The sequence below is a fragment of the Nomascus leucogenys genome, chromosome 15, assembly GCF_006542625.1.
Source record: "Nomascus leucogenys isolate Asia chromosome 15, Asia_NLE_v1, whole genome shotgun sequence".
NCBI lineage: Eukaryota > Metazoa > Chordata > Mammalia > Primates > Hylobatidae > Nomascus > Nomascus leucogenys.
Genome location: NC_044395.1, coordinates 18,912,519 through 18,929,484, shown reverse-complemented (window position 1 = coordinate 18,929,484; position 16,966 = coordinate 18,912,519).

Below are 16,966 nucleotides of genomic sequence, written 5' to 3'. Positions count from 1 at the left end.
CTATTTAATAAATGGTGCTAGGAAAACTGGCTAGCCATATGTAGAAAGCTGAAACTGGATCCCTTCCTTACACCTTATACAAAAATTGATTCAAGATGGATTAAAGACTTACATGTTAGACCTAAAACCATTAAAATCCTACAAGAAAACCTAGGCAATACCATTCAGGACATAGGCATGGGCAAGGACTTCATGTCTAAAACACCAAAAGCAATGGCAACAAAAGCCAAAATTGACAAATGGGATATAATTAAACTAAAGAGCTTCTGCATAGCAAAAGAAACCACCATCAGAGTGAACAGGCAACCTACAGAATGGGAGAAAATTTTTGCAACCTACTCATCTGACAAAGGGCTAATATCCAGATTCTACAATGAACTCAAACAAATTTACAGGAAAAAAACAAACAACCCCATCAAAAAGTGGGCAAAGGACATGAACAGACACTTCTCAAAAGAAGACATTTATGCAGCCAAAAAACACATGCAAAAATGCTCATCATCACTGGCCATCAGAGAAATGCAAATCAAAACCACAGTGAGATACCATCTCACATCAGTTAGAATGGCCATCATTAAAAAGTCAGGAAACAACAGGTGCTGGAGAGGATGTGGAGAAATAGGAACACTTTTACACTGTTGGTGGGACTGTAAACTAGTTCAACCATTGTGGAAGTCAGTGTGGCGATTCCTCAGGGATCTAGAACTAGAAATACCATTTGACCCAGCCATCCCATTACTGGGTATATACCCAAAGGAATATAAATCATGCTGCTATAAAGACACATGCACACGTATGTTTATTGCGGCACTATTCACAATAGCAAAGAGTTGGAACCAACCCAAATGTCCAACAACGATAGACTGGATTAAGAAAATGTGGCACATATACACCATGGAATACTATGCAGCCATACAAATGATGAGTTCATGTCCTTTGTAGGGACATGGATGAAACTGGAAATCATCATTCTCAGTAAACTATCGTAAGGACAAAAAACCAAACACCGCATGTTCTCACTCATAGGTGGGAATTGAACCATGAGAACTCATGGACACAGGAAGGGGAACATCACACTCCGGGGACTGTTGTGGGGTCGGGGGAGGGGGGAGGGACAGCATTAGGAGATAGACCTAATGCTAAATGATGAGTTAATGGGTGTAGCAAAACAGCATGGCACATGGATACATATGTAAGAAACCTGCACATTGTGCACATGTATCCTAAAACCTAAAGTACAATAATAATAAATAAATAAATAAATAAATAAATAAATAAATAAATAAAAGTGGGCTAGATGATATTCAGAATGGATCAAAATGAGTCATTCTTTGGTCTTATGATAAGCATTAGCCCACACCCTCAATTTGGAATAATCAAAAGTGAGGAATAACCACCAGGAGATGATGACCCTGCATGAGAGATATTCAGCCAGTTCTGTCATTGCTTATCTCCCCAAAGCAAAAGCTAGAGATACATCCTGAAAGCCATGAGAGTTTCAAGCACCTTCCCATTGATGCTCACTGCGATTTCAAATACAGCGCTGGAAATGAGCATAATTATCCTGATGTGTGTGGACAGTTCAGTGCACAATAGGTTGAGATGATTAACTCTCTTATTCAGGACACTACATTTCTATTAATGTTACATTAGTTTTGTTGAAAGTCACGTACCGTGCTACTCCATAATGAGCTTACAGTCAACTAATCCCCTATGGCTTTTTTTACACGAATTTCTAGAAAACTAAGACTTCTCCCACTCTATATTTGCACAGTTCATTTTGGAACTAAGGGTGGGACCCAAAATGTATCTCTGATAAAATTCATCTTGTGTATTCTATCCCATCCTTCTAGCCTGCCTTCTGAATCTAGATTTTGTCATCCAGAGTTATTAACTATCCCTCCCAGCTGGGTGCCATCTGCAACTTTGATAGCAAGCTTTCTCCATGATTTAGGCAGACATTTGTGATGGTCAAGTTTCAGCAGACTACTTCTGTTTTGCATAGGCTATTGTTAAAATGAGCTTGTATCCATTTGCATATATTATTCAATGAAAGGAAATTAGTAGGCCAGTCAACCAATGGTTGAGCTACCACCTGCAGACAAGGTGACATGTTAAAACTTTGAATTGGCTCTATTTTACTTTTTGTATTGCTCCCGAAAGGTGAAAGGGGATAGCAGAAAAATGCTTTCTTGGTGCTGGAGAAATTGTTTGTTTTTGTTTGAGGGCTAATAGATGTCTAACAGGTATCATTGGAACCTGCACATATCCAAAGCAAAACTTTTATTTTCCCTCCCAAGTCAGCTTTTCCCCTAACCTGCCTCATCTCAGAAAATGACACTTTCATTCTTCCAGTTGCTCAGTCCATAAAACCTTGGTGTCATTTTCACTCTTTTTTTTTTCTACCACTCCAAATTTAAATTATTAGCAAATTTTTTCAGCTCAACCTTCAGAAAATATCCAGGACTTCATCATGTTTTCATCACCCCAACAGCCACCACCCTTTTTCACCCTGACATCTTCTCTTGCCTGGATTATTGCCACAGCCTCCGAAGAGATGAACCTGTCTCCTGATTTCCACTGTTGTCCAACTATAGTCCCCTCAGCAGCCAAAGCCAACCTTTAGAAAAACTAAGACAGATCATGCCACTCTTCTGCTTAAAACTCTCCGATGGCTCACTCAGAATAAAGTCTAAGTGACCTATGTCAGTCTAAAGCGTCCTAGATGATCAGGCCCTTCTGACCCCTCTGACTCCTCTGTCCTCCTCTCTCAGTCCTCCCCTTCGTTCACTGCACTTCAGCCACAGCTTTGGCTGTGCCCTTTCTATTTGACATTTTTTCCTGCTGAAATGCTCCTTTCCTGGTTATATGCATAGCAAGGTTATGTTACCTTCTCATAAGGCCTTCTCTAACCATCCTATATAAAATAGCACACCTCTCCCACCCCGAGTGTTTTTTTCTGTCTTTTTATTCCATTTTATTTTTCTCCATAGCCTTTAGCACTACCTGGGCACAGTATTCACTGATTTATGGCTTATTGTCTCTCTCTTTCCACTAGAATATAAACTCCATAAGGGCAAGGGCTTTGTTTTGTTCACTACTATACTCCAGTGCTTAGAACAAGCCTGACACATAAAAAGCTTGCAATAAATATGTGTGGAATAAATGAGCCAATGGCATTGAGTTCAACATGGTGTTATCTGGTCTCAGTTGCTTCAGATGTAATGTGATATTCGTTCAACAGATTTCAATCCATTTTTTCTCCCAATGCTAAGGAATTCTTCCTTTAAGTGAATACATAAGCAGAAATCAAATAAACCATTTCAACCAGAAAACCTCCACTTTTAATTAAGTTAATTAATTATATTAAGTGAGCTCTTCTGATTTACATGAGGGTAGAAAATAAATCAAGAACTCCCCCCCACTCCCCCCCAGTCATCATTTCTGCTCCAAAGTTTCCTCAGGGAGAATGTTTGAAAACCACAAAACCTAAATATTCTATGACTTGATCAGTATGATGACTAGGAGTTACCAGAATTCATTACTAAGAATCATTGTGGTATATCATCATTTATGAGTTTTTTTTTAAAGGGGAAGCAATTATTTTTTAAACCTTATTTGAGCTTAGCTCTTACATCCTCCCTCCCAGTACTGAGGTGGGGGATGGATGAGATGACCTCTGAAGGTCTTGTTTCAGGATGAAGATTGTATGATGAAACATGAGCAGCCAGTGCTGCCATAATGCGTGTTTCTGCCTGAGATAGGAGAAAGGAGCTGTGGATTTTAGGGGAAGATGAAACTGAAATTTCAAATGCGACTCAACCCATTGCTGAAATGGAGGAACATTAAGTTTTCAAAGTTAAATGCAGATTCAATTAGAAATTTCACTGAAATTTCAAATTACAACCATTTTTCCCTCTAAACGACAGAATTATATGGCGTCACGGAGAAACTGACAGGTAATTTGGGAAACTAAAGGTTCCTTGGACTCCGTAGTTAATGGAGAGTTTAGCACCAATTCCTGCGTAATTTGCACTTCTGAGAAGCAGAATTATTATAAAGTCAGACATCTCCAGCACTTTCAACTCTTGGATCTGCCGGGCTCTAAGATGACCAGGAATGTGGAAGGACCAAGGTCAGAGGTTGCCATTTCAATATCTGAGGCTGCCCAGCTCCCCCAAACTGGCATTTGAACTGAAGAGTTGAAAATTGTTGGTGACATTCAGAAGTCTCTGAAAATTATAACCCCGACTTCCTCCTTGAAAAGCTTATCTGAATCCTAGCTTATCCTTTGATGAGGTTACTGAAAAAGCACTCTGCTCTGAGCTCTTGAAAGATAACAGTCAGCGCAAGTGAGGCCCGGCTGTATCCCTTGGGGGAAAACAGTGGCAGATGTAACAAGCTGGGGACGCTAATTAAAGGGTCTGGGCAACTTTCTGGGGATGAAGGAGTCTGCCCCTTCAGTCTCTGCTCCTCATGCTCATCAGGGAGTAACACCCTGAGTGCGTGGGGCCCCGTTAATAGAGGAACCCTCCACCGCTGCCCCGGGAGGCAGCCTTTGTGCCTAAAACGGGGGTCACTCGGGAGAGGATGGCTTCTCCTGCTGCGCAGGTGGCTGCTCTGCCTGTCTTTCTGTGAAACAGGGATGAGAAGGGAGTGAAGAGTTGCAAGGCCAAAGATCCCTTCTTTCCCAGGCATCAGGTAAGTCTCAGCAGTCCTGCAGATGGAACCACGGTCAGTGTTGGAATCAATGCTCCCGACTCCTTTGAAATGCAACTACAACCATCCCTCATTTACTGCCACCAGTGCTGGTCTACTCTCTTTCTGAGCTCCACACTGCTCAGGGTCTCCCATGTTTGTTTTGGCCCTTCTCATTCTCTGCCTTACATGGCTATTTAAACATTTGCTTGTGGGTTCCAGAACCTTCCAGCCAGGTGATAAGGTCCGTGAAAGCGGGAAACGTGTCTTATAATTGTAGTGCTCCCAAAGCTTCCTGTAACTTGCTGAGCACATAATAGGTGCCCATGAAATACTCTGCTCATCATCAGTCAAGTATCTAGTGAGCACGTTCGTTTTGTAGGACATGGCCCACTAAGTAGGAACCTGCTGCCTCCTCCTGCCTCCTGCCTCTGCCTCCAGCTGGCTGTGTGACTTTGGACAAATAAACTCACTCTTGTAGCCTCCGTTTTTTACCTATCATGAAGGGTAGAAAAGCCAGCCTTGTCAATTTCATAGCATAGTTGTAAAGGTTAAAGCAGTAAATTAATATGCTTGGTATTTGGTCAAAATTATAATTTTTATTTATAAGCACATGGGATTTAGGCTAGTTTTAGACACCTCTCTGGGTGTCAGTTTTTTAAATAACATTTTTCATTCTTTATATTTTTAAAATGTATCCATTGTTCAATAAATATGCAATGAGTACTCACTGTATGCAGAATATTGTGCTACCTGTTAGGAATAAAAGGATACATCTAAGCCATGTCTCCTTTCCTACCATCTTACATTTCAGTGAGAGAGATAAGATTGGCAAACAACTAATAGATAAAATAAATGCTTCCTTATGTAAGAGACGATTATTACATATTGTTGTATATTCCCTATGATTATGCATATTACTCAAGTTGTATTAATTCTGCAAACATGTACCTATATGATTCCAAAAATCTCAGATGAACCCAAAAAAATCCATTCCTGGACTTTGTAAAACACAAATCCACTTGATTTGTAGAGGTTTCTTTATAAAAATAAGCAGTGGTTATGGGAAGAAACAGCAAAACCTTTTTTACCTATTAAGTGAGTATATAGATGGGAAAAGAATGGTTTTAGAAGACACACAGCCAAGTGTACAGGTCAGTGGGCAGCTCAAATAATACCCTCAGCCCCAATGCCAGCCCTGAAACAAAACCAGTGGAGGCTGCGTGGCCTCTGCAGCAGATAAACCAGGCACATGGCCATGGAAGAGTCAGTGCTAAGGAAGGACTTGGGAAAGTGGGAAGCACCATCTGGGGCTGTTCTGGAGCAAAGAGTTCTCTGAGCTGACAGTCCAAGTTAAGCAGTAAACAATCATTGATTTTGCAAACAGACTGCTCTTTCCTAAACCAAAGAGTAATCTTCTTATGTGCACAACATGGAAAGGACAGTTGGTCCCAGGATGGTCTTTTCCTCTACGGCCGCACACACAGATAACAGTTATTGTCAGTATCACCATTCCCTAAAATAAATGACAGATAAATACAAATCTGGGAAGCTCACACATAGATGTACTATCTTCATAAAGTCCTTGTGTAATATAAAAATTTAATAACCCAGATCATAGGTGTGGTAAAAAAAAATCTGTAAGTAGCATTTTAAAACAAATGTACTAAAGTTTGTGACAACTGTGCTACTGACTCCCATCAGGTAAATTCTGATGTCTTTGTATATATAATCTATCTTGTTCTCCCCAAAATACCTAGAAGAGCATCTGGAAATAGTAGGTATCAACAAATTAATTTTTTAAAAGTTGTACTTAAGTGTTGCTAAAATAGCTATATCAGTAGTGAAATAGTCATCTTATTCCGTTAAACACCCATCAATCAGATTGGCCCATTTGTTTTCCCCCTTTTAGAAAGTTGGCCCCATGAGAGCAGATCTTGTCTTTTTTATTCACTGATAAACTCTCAGTGCCTAGAACAGTGTTTGGCATATAGTAGGTGCCCAATAAACATTTCTTCAGTGAATGATCCAGTAGGCAAACTTGTTGACTGAGTACATTGGTTTCAAGTCCCTGTTAACAAGTAAGGGACCTTCTGTACTGGTTGAACTGAAATCATATTAGCTATGCAACAAAAGTTCATTCCTTTATTCATTTATTCTCCATTTATTTACTTATTTATTCATTCATTCAAAAAGAAGCTATTTAGCATTGAGTATGTTCAAGTGACTGTAATGGAAGACACAAAGTTACATTATGGGAGGCACAAAGATGGACAAGAAACATTTTCCACCACTAGAAAAGTTATAATCATGTTTGTGTCATGGAGAGAAGCGTAATCAAACAGAACAATTGGATTAGGGTTGAATTGGAAAGATAACCTCTCAAGTTTCCTTAATTCTGAGATTCTGTGATACTGTGATTGAAGTGCTGATTTCAGATATCTATGACACATGCAACCTGATGTTGTTGAGATTAAAAAATTAAACTCTTTTAATGGCAAGGGCTTTATGAAGAATGTGTATTTTGAGTGAATTGGTATTTGAGAGCTAGAGAATCACTAGATTGCCCTGGGTTCTGAGCAGCCTCCACATCACTGGGTCAGATAGTGTACTATCCATGCCTTCCATGCCTTCCATGGAGTGTATGACCGGCAGCCCAAATTCAAAATGGCCTTGGCCCCAGCCAGTAGCCATCCTACAGAACAAGTCACCCTCTTATGTACCATACCTCCACTGAGTCACCGAAGATCTGCTGCTAAAACATGGAAGGAGTGTGTAAAAGTCACAGCCACATTAAATTTGAAGAGGATGACAGATATAACTTGAAAGTCATAGAAATCAGCTTCAAGCAGAATAATCCCTTCCATCACATAGACTTTAGTTTCTGAAATACTTTTCTTGTAGGTTGCCTCATTGGCTCTTTTACAATACCTGTTTTGTTTTTTTTTTTTTTTAACTTTCTCCATTCATTTTATTGAAGAGGGCACTCAGTCTCTAAGTGGGAATGTCGTTTGCTCAGGCCGATATGATTAATCAGTGGTAGAACTAGAATATGCTTTTTCCGCCACACCATGAAGCCTCCCATATTGGATACTATGATTCTGTGGGAGGACCAACTATCCTTTCTTTGCACAGGGAGAGGCTCTCTCTGCCCAAAGGTGAGGTTAGAAAATAATGCAGTCCCTATGCCCCAAGACCCTCCGTGATGCCAGCACCAGACAACATTTCTCCTGATTCACTAGTGTAGTATGACACACTGGCTCCCAGCAGGCCAATCAGCTGACAGCTGGAGGAGAGGTACTCCATCTTTTATGCCTGTCAACTCCATGAATGTATTAAGGTATCAAGAGAAGACAGCACCAGGAAGACTTTGGGCCACAGCCAGGACCAAAAGCATAAAGTGAAGGGGCAGACGGAGTTGGAAGATAAGCTCCCCGCCTCAGTTGTCTGGAAGGGGTAGCAAGTGCAGCCTTTCTGCCCTGAATCATGCTGGGTGGGCTACTCTGGAGTACCTAGGTCTAATGATGCCATTTATCTTTTGAAGCCACCACTATGAAGGGCCATTTCAAAGGATATTGGGGGTCATAGGCCTAGAGGCTTTTGCAGTGGAGTCAAAAATCCTGGATTCAAGTTTCACTTCTATCCTTCATAGTATATACAGTCTTGGGCAGAACACCAGAAAGTATCCATAAAATGGAGATAAAATGATACCATACCATCTATACCACCAGCTTTTTAGGATGATCAAATAAAACAGCATTTATGGAAATTCCTTGGAAATATTCATATTCTGTACAAACATGAGTACATTTCCTGGTGCAGAGGAGTATGATGATTCATCCTCCAACAACCCCTACCCTCCAGGGCCTGGTGCTCCTACCCTAGCCAGTAACAGTAGCTCAGCTATTTCCTGCTGAGAGCGGCATTTTTAGGCTTACCAACACTGGCTTACAACCCACGGGGAAGAACAAGGACCAAGATGTGCAAATTGCAGAAAAACAAAGTTTGGCTTCACATAAATTGCTATAATAATAACAACTAACCTATATTGAATGTTTGCTCTGTGTCAAGTCCTCTGCTAAGTTCTTTGCTTATATGAACTTATTTAATATGTTAAACAAAGTTATGATCAATCATTTAATACACATTCATTCATTCATTCATTCATTTAAGACAGGGTCTGGCTCTTTTACTCAGGTCAGAATGCCATGGCACGATCTCAGCTCACTGCAACCTCTGCCTGCCAGGTTCAAGAGACCTCCCACCTCAGCCTCTCGAGTAGCTGAGGCAACAGGTGTGCACCACCACACCTGGCTAGTTTTTGTAATTTTTGTAGAGATGGTGTCTCACTTTGTTGCCCAGGCTGATCTTAAACTCCTGAGCTCAAGCGATCCACTGCCTCGGCCTCCCAAAGTGCTGGGATTAAAGGCATGAGTCACTGCACCCAGCCAATAAATATTAACTGAGCACATACAATGTGTGAGGCTCTGAGATAGGGACAAAATCTATAGAGAAGAGAAGATATAATTTCTGTCCTCAAAAACTCATGGTCTTATGGGGAGACAAATACAAAAAAGCAATGTATTGAAATCTATAATGGGAATATATATTAAAAACAAAAGTCAGGAAGATGGAGGGTCCAGGTTTGCTAGGAGGTGTCAGGCAAAGTCAATAGAGATGGCCAAGGAGCTAAGACTTGAAGGATGTATTTGTGATCAAGGCTTGATTTGCCCATATGGGCAACATGGTAGAAAGAGTGCCCCTCAAATAATCAGTAGGAAAATAAATATTGCTCTGTATCATGTGGGCTAAATTAGCTGCTCGAGGGGCCAGATAATGACACAAATATGATTGTGCGAAGCGAGACATTATAACGTATTTCATAAGCTGCAACGATCTTTTTTCAGCTCATGAAAAACAGGATAATGCCCATAAAAATAAGATATTATGGCAAAATCGGTATTAATTACTAGGAGCAAAGTGCACTGCTTGAGGCTGTAAAACTTTTAATATTCCAGAAGAAAGCAGTTCAAGTAACAGGCTAACCACGATCGCTTAATCGCTTGGCAGCTTCCCAGCCTATCTTGGGGAAGAACAGAGCAGAGGCAGCAGAATCAGTCCCAAACAAACAGCCCCATGAAGCGTTGCTAATTTGGCTGAGATGACTGGGTGGGGTGAGGAGGGCTGAGAGCAGAAATGTGCTCTCCTTGCAATTTACCTTCTTACTATTGACAAACTGGGCTCTGCAAAAAGCCACCGGGTTCGCCTCGTTGGGGTTTTTGAGATGCAATGGGCCATTGGATCCTTAAGATCTGGTTTTCCAGTTGTCGTTGGTACAGACGAACTACATGGGTCCCTGGTGGGGGTCGAAAATTAAATCCTCTTTCCTGTCTCTTCCCTTCTTTCAGGGATAACCGTACACACACACATGCACTCAATGCACAAAGCTCCTACCTTACATAAAGGTCAGGATCTAACTGCTTCTATTTCCACATTTTGAATGCAAGACCAATTTGGTGACAGCCTCTCATGTGCCATAAACGAAATAGAAACATATGCGCATGCAGCGATAAAACAGATCTGAAACGACATCCCTGCCACCTGTTGGGTGGCAGCTGAAATCAGACATCTTAATGTATGATATTATGGGAATTACCCACATTAAGATAAAATATCTGGATTTAAGTAACTGTCTTTTGCTCTGAATTAACTTGAAGGTTGAACTCAGAAAACAAAGGCAAACGACTTGGAGCTAAGCAACTTACTCCACAGCCGTTGTGCCTGGCTGCCGCTCTGGTGGAGGCACTATGTAGAAATGTCGGTGGCAGTTTTCACTTCTCCTAATTGACAGCAGAGGATCTAGCTGTGCTCCAGCTTTCTGGACATGAAGGGAAATGAGAACGCTAGCCTGTACCCAAGATGTGAGCTTCTAAAAGAAACAGGAACTAGGGTCTGCTTCATTCCTGAGTCTTCAGCACTTAGCAGAGTCCCCAATATATAGCGGATCTTTACAAATATTTGTTGAGTGAAAGAAGAGGTATGGTAAGTCCTTTCTTAACCACCAAGTACATTCTCTATTCCTTCTGCTTCCCCCTTCCTTTTCTTGTACATTTTACACCAGTATAAACCTCCACTTCCCTCACCTGGCTGGAATCTATATTGCAGCATCATCAGCATCAGCTAGTGCCAGGAAGGTTTCCTCTCTTCAGGAGCTTTGCAAGACTTCACTGTGTCAGTTCTATTCCTAGCTGCAGGAAGTCCCTTTTCTGGTAGCCTCCTTTGCTGGCTCATGATGCAGACCTGACTAGGAAGACTAAGGCAGTTTTGTAAATTGGTGTGGGGGCAGCAAGTACAAGACTCCAAGCATCCCCTCCGGTGGTTGGCAGAGGATTTCAGTCTCCTGGGCTGATGAAGTGGAGAGGCTGCCCTGGGCTTCAGACTGGACCTGGTACCACCTCCAACCCTGTGGATGTTTGCTTCTGTAGCATATGGCCCAATGCACCTGATTGCCTTAGTTTTCCATGGAAAAGACAAGAAGGTGGTTTCCACTCCTCCACCATGTTTATTCAGCCTCATTAACTCCACTGAGTTTGCTCCGATAGGCCAGAAAAAAAAAAAAAAAGTTATGGTTAAGGTGTAATGTGTCCAGAAGGGCGCAAATTGTTGTTTTTTTTTGCCAGGATGGGCAAGTCCACTGAGATTTAAAGATCTAAGCTGAGATTGACCTTTGAATCTTCTTAACAGGTATTCATTGAATCTATAGGAGGTCTGGTACTATGTGAGGTTTTAGGGATGGGTTTGGAGCCAAACAGAGAGAAAAAGAAGTAAAAGAAATAATCCCTGTTCACAAGAGTTAGTGTGTGAGACAGAGATATATGCACATAACACTATGTTATAAATTGTAAATCAATGGTAGAGGTAAAGGTCAAAGAAGGGGAAGAGAGAGAAGACTGGCTAATAGAGGATTATGGAAGAATTCTGGAGGCGTTAGGTCTTGAGGACTGGATTGTACTAGAGAGTCATTGGGGGGAAGTCAGTAAACAGAAAGAGGAGATATTCCTGAAGACCAGGGGTCCCCTAGCCTTGGGCTGTGGACCAGTACCAGTCTGTGGCCTGTTAGGAACTGGGCTGCACAGCAGGAGGTGAGTGGCCAGCAAGCGTTACTGCCTGAGCTCTGCCTCCTGTCAGATCAGCGGTGGCATTGGATTCTCATAAGAGCACGAACCCTATTGTGAACTGCACATACAAGGGATCCAGGTTGCGCGCTCCTTAGGAGAATCTAACTAGTGCCTGGTGATCTAAGGTGGAACAGTTTCATCCCGAAACCATCACCTGCCCTGCACGTCCATGGAAAAATTGTCTTCCGCTGATCCAGTCCCTGATGCCAAAAAGGTTGGGGACCACTGCTGTAGATGTTTAAGATACCGTGGTATTATAGCTTGAATGCAGTGGCTCACAGCTGTAATCTCAGCACTTTGGGAGGCTGAGGTGGGAGAAAAGCTTGAGGCCAGGAGTTGGAGGCTAGCCTGGCTAACATAGCAAGACCCTGTCTCTATTAAAAAAATAAAAAGATATAGTGGTATTAGCACAGGGATAGACTAATTGACCAATTAATCAGAATACAGTGCTAGCGACATATCCACGGAAACTTATATGACTGGTGGCCTTGCAGGTCACTGGGGAGAAAAGGGACAACTTAACACTGGGGCTAGGACAATTGCCTGTACTTATAAAGAATAACTGAAATTGGATCTTAATGCACAAATCCTAAAAATAATTTCTTGAAAAACTAGACTTAAATGTAAAAGGCCAAGCTGTTAAACGTTTAGAAGTAAATAAAGGAGGCTCTCTTCGTAACTATGAGGGGTGGAAGATTTCTTCAGCATAACACAGAAAGTATTAATAATGAATTCAAAAACTGATAAAGGTAAATACATTAAAATTAAGAATGTATGTTCACCAAAACAATGGCATGAAGAAAGGGAAGAGACAAAGCACAGATGGGAAGAAATATATTTGCAACAAATAGATTCAGTAAAGGATTAGTACAAATAGATTCAGTAAAATATAAAGAATTCAGAAAAGCCATTAAGAAAAAGACAAGCAGTACAACAGTTAAGTGGAGTGGGGGGAGATATAAAAAGACCTTCTATAGTAAGGAGAATAAAGACTGACAAGGGGCCAAGAGCTGGGTAGAAACTGGGAAGGTTAAAGGGTCATAGAGTAAGGAAAGGGGCCAAGATGTATACCTGTAGGCAGGAGAGTCACTATAGTCTTAAAAGCAGGGGCAGGTACAGAAATTAGCAGCAACTTCCACCTTTTGAAACTCTCACCAATAGCTTTGCATTAAAAGCGTGGGCTCTGTTGGCCACTGGCAGGTCACTGAGGAAGGTCAGAGCATGGAATGAATAGCTCATAGACAATACACAAAGTCGTATGTCAATAAGCCCCTACTCTGGAACCCTCATCTTGGGCACTTCTGCAATAGATCTGAAGCCTGTGAACTTCGTGGAGACCTGATCTGAAACCTGCAGCAGCAGAGGGCTGGATTTGGCTGGATCTGGCAGTTGTCTCCATTCCTTACCCTCGTTCCACCTCATAACTCCTTCTGGGGCCCCTGCACCATGGGGTTGCCTGTTATTTTCCTGTGGTGGTACAGTGGCCGATGAAGTGCTGTTCCTCAGCTATGGCAGCCAACACTACTAGATAGAAGCTGCTCATCAAGAAAATCCTTCAAAGGCCCTATTGTCTTGAAATGATATGCACTATTTCTATGTGCCCTTAAACAGAATAATTCATTAGTCAGTGAAGAACAATCAATATCGCACTCCGACAATTTACACACTGACTCTGTTTACCCAGTGGACCCTCTCTGATAATATTATTTATGATCCTAAATAACTCCATCGGTGTTCAATAGAGCTGGAGGTGCCTCTGGGACCAGGACACAATCAAATTATGAAGACATATGGTTTGCTCAGCTCTGGGGCTGGAAATGAGCACTGGGGCTGGAAATGTTCAGACGCATTTCATTGATGTTAGTCTCACAGTGGTAACTTCCCCCCTCAGTTCTACAACCTTCCTAATGGTGTCTGCAGGAGGGCCCTCCTCCTTAGGAAGGGGCTGCCAAGGGAATTTTATGATGGCTATTTCAGGATTCTCCAAAGTGAAGGACACATCGAATAGTTCAATGGATTCTAGACCAGGCTGGCAATTATGATGTACTAGGCTTTGCCTATAGAAGGGTATGGAACAAATGTGCTTGGGAGAGATTTGTGAGGCAGCAGAGAGATGAGGATGTGGGGTGTGTGTGTGTGTGTGTGTGTGTGTGTGTAGAAGAACACAGGAGGGGTGAGGTTAGGTGAGAAGCAGAGGATTTGTGGGGTCAAATAAATACGTTGGAGTTTGTAAGATTTCAGGGAGGTCCCCAGACTTACTTCAAGACAGAAGGAGAGAGGTAAGGTGAGACCATTCACTTAAAAACACATCCCTTTATTATGGGACTTCTTACAATGAACATGTGTTATTTACGTAATTAAAAACACAGAGAGATGGCAAGTCTCCCTCTTTTTCCTCTCCCTCCCTCTCTTTATTTTCCTCCCTCTCTGTTACCCCCTCTCTCTTCCTCCTTCTCCTCCTCCCTTTTCTTTTTCTTTCTTTGTCTCTGTCTCATATGCACACCACAGGTTAGAGAAGCAGCATCAAGTGAGGCTCTGATGTGACTTCATCACTAACTGCAGCAGGACAATATCAGTGCACATTCGGAGCCCATTTTATAGAATGGACAGTGAAGGCAAAGTATCAAAGAGGGAAAAGGCAGCATTGCAAAGAGAGGGCAGGCACTAAAATCTCTTTTATTTTCCTACTCATTAACCCTTTAGTCCTCAGGAGAGCGGGCAAAATGGGGAGGGCTGCAGTCATGAAGAGACGAAGGGCCCGGCCCAGGATCTCCTAAGCTGTCTACATCGTAGTGTTCTGATCCCAGCCCAGGAGGGAAGCCCCCAGGGCCCAGCCTATGTGGGTTATGACAGCCTTTCAAAGGGCAGCTGAAATCTGGGGGAGGTGCCAGCACCTGGCAATCACTTTTGAAACCTGCCCTTTCCAAATACTGTACATAATAACTGAGAGCTTAGCAGAGAAGACATTGCCATCCCCACTTACTACATGAGGCAATGAAGAGTTCCGGGCATGAATGCCCAGACCTAGTACCAGGAACTCTGGACTCCTAGCAGCAATCTAGACTAGCCCAGCAGCATTTCTGCTCATCTGACCTGTGACTAATGGCCAGCAGTGAGTGGCTATGTGCAGTTCTGGACCAGAGGGTAATCTGTGGCAAAGGCTTCAAAGACAAAAAATACATGGTAGTGTGTGGGGAAGATGCCCATCAATTTCTAGCCCCATAGTACTCTGGTTCTATTAATGAACTGATCTTTGCTGCACAAGAGTCTCATGGATGCTCTGACTCTCTCATTTCTCTCTCTCTCTCTCTCTCTCACTCTGTCTCTCCCATCCTCCCTTCCTTTCTGTTTTCCTTTCACCCTCAGATATTTACTGAATATCTGCCATGTTCCAAACATTCAGAAAGGAGTTGTAATCGATAAAGAAGATACCTGTCTACAAGAAGCTTACAGTCTACTGGCCAGAGATGAGATGTGTCCACAGATAACCATGCTGCAAGTTAAGTAAAGAAGAATCTGTAAGAGTGCTATGCCACTGTGACCTGTTCTTTGAAAAAACTTGGCATGTGAAATGAAATCACAAAGCAACTTTCTTTGATTTCTGACTATCCATTTACATTTACTTAAGGAGGAAAGTTCTACTAACCTCGAATATGTACAAGGAAAGATCCATGACCTTTAGGAATATTTTGGGGGAAATAAAATGTTCAATGATACCTGAAATCATATCTAGATTCAACTCATATTTAGAATGCCTGATCCCATGTAATGGTCAAAGCTTCCAACTTCATACAAAGTTATAGCTGGTTTCTCTCTCCCCAGCCAGTGCCTGCAGCAGGGCAGGGGTTGAATGGTCAGCTTCTATCTACAGAGGTCCCATTGTTCCTGCGTGTGGCCCAGTGGGCAGGGCCTACCTTTGTACCATCCCAGCTCTCTTGCTTGCAAAACCTGTATGCAAACCCTAGGAAACACTTACGCATCTTTGCCTAAGCAGATACTGGGAGAGCAACTCATCCACGTGCCACCTCCTCTGCTTTCCTCCCTTCTGTCACATAGATTTTACAGGTGAAGGTCACATGTCAGGCACTCATTCTCCCACACTACAGGGGACATAACAGTCTGCTGTCTGAGTGGTCCCATTGAAGACCCCCTAGCAGACTTGAGATAAGGTACAGTTACACCTGCCTCTCCCCTTAGGTAGGTGGAACTCACAGCTCAGCTGTCTCTAAAGATGCCCTCTTCACAAATACCTTCCTGTCAATCTCCCACACACTTATTTTTTTTAATACCCTTGACAAGAGTGAGGGTTTTGAGCTGTGAAACCAGTTTCTGGATATTTCCTTTGAAATTTCCATCCCAGTCTGACTCCTTGCTGGAGCAGCCAATATTCTGCCATTTCAGGTGCTGAGCCCTGGCCTGGGAGGTGACAACAGGGAGAGGCCAATTCCAGCAGAGGAGATTCCGGGCATGTGGGGATATGGTGGTGTTCTCCATGGAGGGAGAAGCAGGGCATTAATAAAACAGTGTCAGGAATAACCCTGTGATTGCTGGGTAAAAGTCATGGACTCTGGGATACTGGCACGCACTGATGGGAACCTGTTAGGGCTGGACCGGGACCATCTCTGGCTTCCTGCTTCCCTCAGGTACCAGGATGCTCTGCTATGGTCTCTGGCAAAACTGAACACTGGGGCTGGGAACATAATTTTGCCTGGGACAACTGCTGTAGGGGCTTCAGAATGCCTGGTTTTCTAAATTTTATTGGTGTCAGGAGAGAGCTTTGATAAGCTTTAATGTGCTGTTAATTATTTGGGCTGTTAAAAAAGGGAGTGCATGAGAGGCCTGGAGTTGAATGATCTCATTTCTGAGGTGCTGAGGAGGTACACACATACACCCCAGAGGAAGCCAACTCAGGATCCAGCTGCTCATGGAGTTCCTCCCTCTGCTCAGACACCAAGAGCGCTGCTGCCTGAGACCGAGCAGAGTGGGGAACTGGGGAGGATCTCCACTGCTTTGAACTTAAATGTAACTTGGGCAATTTGGACTTTCTTTGGGCTTTAATTCGCAAGGGCTAAATACTTTGATTTTGGACT